Here is a 6,302-nt window from a genome sequence, read left to right on the forward strand (position 1 = left end):
GGTACACAGAGGTACTCGGAGTAGCTGCTGCTATTGGTAATGCAGAGTTAGCTCGGGAGGGGCGCGACGGCTCCCCTTTTGCTGTCGTATCCGCGCGAGGCTCCGACGGCAGCGGCGCTGCTGCGCTGGGAAAGGCGAAGTCGCGGAGCGGGGTATGTAGGGCGTGGGGAGGGGTGCGCTGCTGCCGGGGCATTCGTCGGAGTAGGTCTGCCGCGCGGTAAGGGCATCTGTCTGCAGGTTTCTGCACGGGATTCTGTAACGTGCACCACTTGGAAAAGGGACTCACCAGGAGCGAGATTATTGTTTCCACTCAAGAAACAGCCAGTAAGATGATAGTCAGCTATAGCGCAGTTCTGGGGATTCTGATGCTAACCTCTGAACGGTGTGTTTTAGGTGTTTGATAATCGTAAAAGACAATTGTTTGAGATCTCTGTCTGAATGCACCCCAAGCATGGGAGTTTAATTTTAGATTTAGAGAATGAATAACTTATTGAGAAAACGGTTTCAGTGTGTGTTGCGGGTTAACCCTGATAGGCAGTAAAGCCCCCCACAGATGCTTTGTTACCCCGTCTCCACTATCCCCCGTTGCAGGATGCAGAAGAGAAGTGGGAAGGTAAAAGTGAGAAAAAATGGGCTTAGCCGTGTTGAAGGCAGTTTCATGGATAAAGAAAAACTTCCTGAATAAACAAATAAGGAATTCATTCACTGCTTCCCATCAGAAAAGGCTACTGTTCAGCCATTTGCAGGAAAGCATGACTTCATCGTGAGTAACAGTTACTTGGGAAGACAAACACCGCAACTGAGTGTTCTCGCCCTCCTTCTTTCCCATCTGGTCTGCTTTGGGACAGCTGGGACAGCTGTCTCTGCTCCATACTACTTGTACACCTCCAACAAACTGCCCACAGATGCCCAAGGTGAGAACCAGGAAAGGCCTCAACTCTGTGTCAGCGCTGTTCAGCAGTAGCTAGAACATTTTGTTACCAGCACTGTTGCAGTCACAAATCCAAAACATATTACCTACAATGAAGAAATTTAAATCTCTCCCAGCCAAAACTGATACAGATTAAAAAATTGAAATAACAATATTAAATGTTGTCATGAAACTTTTGCTGGTCTGTTTCTGTTTAAAGGATACCAAGTCTAATAGCTTACAAAAGGAGAAAATGGGTTTATGGGTTTACAGCAGAGTGTTTATGTTTTTTCCAGGAAAGGTGTGGCTTGGGAAGGGTCATGTCGCAAACTAAGTACATGATGTTACTCTCTGGCTTCTTTGTATTTAGAATAGAAATAGCCAGTTTAATTCTTATAGAACAATGTTTTACCAACAATTAAATAATACTGCCTTCAGTTTAAACCTTCAAAAATTATGCTTCTGCCTTTGGGTCATGTAAGAGAGGGAGAACACTGGCATTTCTAAGAGAAGAAGCTAAACTGTCAGAAGATAGTTTTAAAAAGCATGAAAATCTTGAATTTTTATTTCAGTTTGAATACCAATGCTTTGTGCTGTTGCTTTTGGCAAAGCTGTAAAGCAGAGGAGAGAGAATACTATTTATGACAAATAATAAATTAATAAGGCTCTTCACTAATGGTAGCCTTGTTTCAGTTAGATTCCAGATAAGCCAAGTGCTAGGATATGTATTGTTCCTGTACTACTGATTCTAATGCTACTTGTTGGAGTGTGAAACTTTGTAATCGCCTCTGTCAGCTGACCCTTTGGAATACATTTGTTTTTCGCCAACCCACCCCAAGGTTGGGAGGTAAAGGAATAAGGTGAGATTTATTAAAATATATATATAAAATAAGCAATGGAGACTTTGTGAAAATAATGAAATGAGCAGCATAAAAGGTCTTCAGCTGTCTCAACACAAATCAAACAAATTATAAAGGAAAGACACAATGCCAAGGAGACGTGGGGGAAAATTAATAATGACCTGTGAATGAATGGCTCTCGAACTACATTAGTACTTTGCTTTGCCTTTTAGTAAGGGCAATGCTAATTGTGGAGAGTATAGGAAAGGTGATAGAAGAGTAGATTTGAAAATAGAAGTTGCTCTACAAAGGTAAAAACAGCACTCCGCTTGAAGGCCAATATTGAATAATTTCCATCCCAAAATCCTAAGACAGGATAGTGAAGAACCAGTGACAGATGTTTAATAAATGTGTTGTGATAGCAGTGGTACAGTGTGCAATAGAAAGCATAAGTAATTCATTTGTTTATGAAAGGAAAAAAAGATTGAAATGTATGGGAGTTCCTAAATGCAATCTTGATTACACACAGGGTTTTAGAAAATTTTTAGAAGGGCTGCAAGGAAAAAAAAAAAAAAGGAGAAATGTGATTAACTCAATCAACAAGAGATCTTTATTGTGACCTTGCAACAAAGGAAAGCGTGTTGTGTAACTATGGCTGGCTAAAAGACTTGGTCTGATAACAAGCTCAGATGCATCTGATCAATGTGATGCATATGCAAAAAGTATAATCCTAGCATATATTTAAAAAGAACATTTCCAGTAACGGTAAGGGCTTGTCACTGTCATTTACAAATATTTTTCTGATCACCTGTGCTAGAGATTAACTGAAACTTGGCCATTTGAACAAAAGCAACTGGTCAGGAGTATTTCTTGTAAGATATTGGAATATCCTTTATTGCTTAAAGAAAAAGCAGTAAAAATGAAGATGGAAAGGAGTTATGGCTGCAGTCCATAAATGCAGCAGAGAGGAAGAAAGGCTTTTTACTCTTAATGGCAATACTGAAAAAGAACAAACTGGTGCAGAGCAACTGTTGATATCATTAGATTGATTTAGTATTAAAGCAAATCTGAATCATATTCTATTTGAATAGTAACTGGAATTAAAGCACAAAACCTGAATGAGTTATTAAAACAAAATTAACTCTTTCAGATATGCTGGCGGCATATTTTTGAAGTTAACATTTCCCGAGTACTCTCTGTAGTGAGGAAGTATAAATGTACTGTTCCTAGCTAATCTGACTTAATATACTTCCTGACTAGATTTCTCTGCTGTTAATCGCAGGAGATCAAAATTCATGAATCACATGTCAGGAGAACCATTAATGTAAATTCCAAAATAGCTAGGTATTTATTTTCTTCAACATTCAGTTTTCTGGTGTGTCTTGAGTTCTTTATTTTGCTCTTTGTCTTTGCTTTTGGAACCTGCTGTTGTTTTCAGATGTCTCTCACACTTCCTCATCAGAACCTGTAATTACCTACCTTAATTAAGCTGATAGTGTGTTACTGAAAGAAAAATGTACATTACTGAAAAAAAACCCCACACATATATAGTATATTTGAAAAATTATTTTTAAGTAAGTGTGGATGTGAACTGCAGATCAATGCAGGATTAAATTTCCAGAAGGAAACTTAACCAAGTAGCCCTAAAAAAAACCTACCCAAGTGCCTAGTTTGATTTGCTTGGACAACTCCGTATTCAAGTTTGTAATGTAAATGAAATTCTCTGGAGGCAGCTGTACTCTTTGCTCAAGAGAAGGAAAACTTGTTTTTCTAGTAGGTGTGGTTACTATTAAGCACATTACAGAACACCAACCATTTGAAATAGGTGGTGTTGGTAAGTGTCTTAGGTATTGTACCAGCATTCTTTTTCCTCAGTATTGTACTGTATTGACCAATTCTTGTTGTTTATCTTAGAAAAAAACAGAGAACTGAACAAAGTTCACTTGGCTGTCTGCTTTAAAAGATGCTTTCTCTTTCAGATGTTCACTGTTTGAAACACAGTTGAAAAGATACCTTTCTGTTGTTCATTATTTATAGCCAGCAAATGCAAGAGAAATAACAGGTGATAAATTAGTTGTGTATTTTTAATGCTGATATGTTGTGATATTTCTTTAGTAAAAACTAATTAGCATGTAAGACTGAACAGTACGTTAAGTAATGACATAAACAATCAAGCAGAAATGTTAAATGTTAAGTATGATTTCTGATGCTTCTGACAGTTCTCATCTGAACTTTCTTCATAGCTGTCAAAGGATGCTAGAAATAATATCATCTTTGGCAAATGGGGCGTTTTAAGGGTTATGTTGTAAACATAGTTCTCTTTGCTTTGATTTTTGAGACAAGAGCAACTGGGCAAATATTGCATGCCATTGTGAAGGCTTGGTCAATTATTCTTTTCCTAAACACAGTTGAAATTCAGAATCTTGATTGCAATATTCAGAAATGAGATTTTTTTTTATGGTTGGACAGTACTGAAGCAGAAAACGAGACCCTAGGGGATTTTTTCAAGCCAAAAAGTAAAGTTGCCAGTGATTACAGGCACTTCCGAAGGTGTGAAGCTGCTGAGTATGATAACTTTATCAAAACTATGGATTAAGTTGTTTAGGTACTTTATTGTTCTTTTTCTTACTTTTCTTTAAACATGTTAGTATTCTGTTTCATTACAAAACAATATTGAGATAGATGCTCTCAAAACAGCTTTAGACAATATGTGAAATGTGAAAAAAAAAGGTATGAATTATTAGGTTTAATTATTACTTTACAGTTGGCTGAGTAATGTACTTTGGAAAAAAAGTATTGTTAGAGATCTAACATGTACATACTCTCAGAAAATATGGGAGTGCAAAAAATGCAAGTGGTTTTTATTATGATCCCTTGGAAAAGAATGGAAGGATGAAAAATAAGAGAATCTTCCAAAATCTACTATACCTATGGCAATGCTACTTGTTTTTTTTCTATAAATTATACACATGGAAATCTGTGTCTTTTTTTGGTGTGTTTTGTTGTTTGTTTTTCTCAGCAGCTGTTTTTTGCAGTAATGACATGCCCATTAGAAACATTCTCTTCATCTTGTGCAACAGAATCAGTTTATTCCATCTTGTTCATTTACCCCAGTCTTTCTGCTGGAAGTCAGGGATACTCTCTTCTGCATGTTTAGTTTTCAATTTGATTAATGTGGGGCATGCTTCTTCCAAGAATCATTGTGGTACATGCAGGTCTCTGAAGAGACTTGCTGCCACCTTAATTTTTATGGATCATATCTGGATTCCTAAAGATGAATTTGTAAAGAAAACTTTCATTTCAGCTCCACTCACAGAAATTACTGCTTTATAGTGCTATGGGCTACTGGTCAGATGTTAACAGCTGTTAGCAGATGAGTGCTGCCATGAACTTTGGCCTTACAGATGTTCAGAAATGCCTCTGTCCCCATAGCAGTGGAAGCCTGATCCACCAGGCCATGCCAGACACAGTGCAAGTGTTAATACACTGTCAGGAGACACAAATGTCTGGCTGGAACAACATGAGGCAGCCTTCCCTCCAAGCCCTGCCTTGTGCAGTGCTAAGTAGAGTAGAGTTGATAACTAAGAAGTTAAGTTTTATACTGCTCACCACATGTTTTCTTGTCTTCTGCTGAATTTTATGAATTGACCTTCTTCTGTATGTATTATCTGTAGTGAAATGCAAGTTAGGGAATTAACACATTAGAGAGTACATCTGGACTGGCTTGTGTAGTAATTTGCAATTTATATGTCTGTTTTTTTGTTTTGTTTTTTTTTAATGAGCTAATTCTGCATGCATTTCATTTATTTGTCTGCCTCTGCATTTGTAGAGAAGTCCGGATCACTTTTGTTTGTGTATCATTTACATATACACTATGTAGAAAAAAATGGTTTCTGTTTTGCTTTAAAAATTCCTTCCTGATTATTTAATTGAATGTTCTAAAGTATTCATTACAAAAAAATAATCCTTATTCCTTTGGATATCAATCTCTATCATATTCCCTTGTAGTACCTAAAGACCTCTCAATTTACAGAAATTATTGCACGCATCTGACGTACTCAGTGTCACAGACGGTGTCATACATGCCATTACAAGTTCTATGTATTCTGTGATTGTTTTTTCATGAAAGCACAGTAGCTCTGATTAAGTCACTGCACAGTGACAGAGATGTTCCACATGGCTTATTTCTGAGTCTGTATTATCTCTTACTAATCATGTTCTTTCCTACAGATGCAGCAGCATAAACTGCAAGGACAAAGACATTTGCATCCACATTTAGATACATTCAGAATGTTGTGTGGTGGGAAAAAATCCTACTTTGCTGCTGCTGTGTTCATTGTAATGCTAACATCAATGGTTACACTTTCTTATCTTAGATTACAGAGACTTATTCACCTGCCAAAAATAGTACAAGAAGGTAGCAGATGTAGAGGGGAAACTGCAAATAGCACAATAACACCGTTAAAAGATAACAGAACTTTTATTATATCCCCATACTTTGATGACAGAGAAGGCAAAGTCACACGTGTGATTGGGATTGTTCACCATGAAGA

Source organism: Numida meleagris, chromosome 16 (genome assembly GCF_002078875.1).
Source record: "Numida meleagris isolate 19003 breed g44 Domestic line chromosome 16, NumMel1.0, whole genome shotgun sequence".
In the NCBI taxonomy this organism is placed as follows: Eukaryota; Metazoa; Chordata; class Aves; order Galliformes; family Numididae; genus Numida; species Numida meleagris.